The 899-nt window shown below is 48.3% G+C and overlaps 1 long non-coding RNA gene across 1 annotated transcript; it reads left to right on the forward strand.

Moving 5' to 3' along the window:
* Positions 1-4: 4 nt before the first annotated feature.
* Positions 5-893, forward strand: LOC112140924. Its single transcript, XR_002918289.2, has 3 exons — positions 5-125; positions 240-305; positions 385-893. It is a non-coding gene; the product is annotated as an uncharacterized LOC112140924 (long non-coding RNA).
* Positions 894-899: the final 6 nt, after the last annotated feature.

Consider the following 899-nt stretch of genomic DNA (forward strand, 5'->3'; position numbering starts at 1 on the left):
ATCTGGGTGTGTACCCCCCTCCCCCTCCAGGGTTCTTCATCCCAGGATTTCCCAAACTGCACCGCTTCCAGGCTCACCATGAGCTCATCCTCTCCAAACTGCTGCCCAGGCTGAAGAAACACCTGGTGAGTTCACCTGCGTTTGCCTGATGATGCTTCTCGCCGTTTAGGTCACATGTTTGTCCGTCTTAAGAAAATGCATGGCTGAATTAAAGGGGGGGGTCTCTGACTGATCCTCAGGATAAGGAGCAGATGACCACAGGGCTTTACACCACCAAGTGGTTCCTGCAGTGCTTCATAGACAGAGTGAGTCTTCCTCTGGTCTCCCACATCACCATCTCGCTTTATTTAGTTTCTAAAAACCTGCTTTTGGCCCCGCCCACAGAGCCCGTTCACGCTCACGCTGCGTTTATGGGACATCTACATGTTAGAGGGAGAGAAGATGCTGACCGCCATGGCGTACACCACCCTGAAGCTGCACAGAAGTGAGACTGCTTTCGTCTGCTCCGGCTGAAGCCGGAGGTCTTACATAACCAGGGCTGTTGCTGAGGAGAAGAATCACAGGACGACTTTTCATTGGACGTCCTGCTAGCATCCTCTCTGCTCATTGGCTGATTTATCAGAGCTGTTGTTTCCTTTTATTTCAGTCTTAGAATGTTTTCATCAGCTGATCCCAGAAACTTCAGGCTCAACCAGAACCAGGATCTTAAGTTCAACCAGCACCAGAACCTCTGTGTCCAACCAGAACCAGAACAATTATGCTCAACCAAAACTTTAAGATTAATCAGAACCAGATAATTTATGTTAAACCTCAACCAGAACCTTTAGGTTCAACCAGTATCAGAACCTCTAAGTTCAACCAGAACCTTTATGTTCAACCAGTACCAGAACCAGAATCTT

Source organism: Oryzias melastigma, unplaced genomic scaffold, assembly GCF_002922805.2.
Source record: "Oryzias melastigma strain HK-1 unplaced genomic scaffold, ASM292280v2 sc01970, whole genome shotgun sequence".
NCBI lineage: Eukaryota > Metazoa > Chordata > Actinopteri > Beloniformes > Adrianichthyidae > Oryzias > Oryzias melastigma.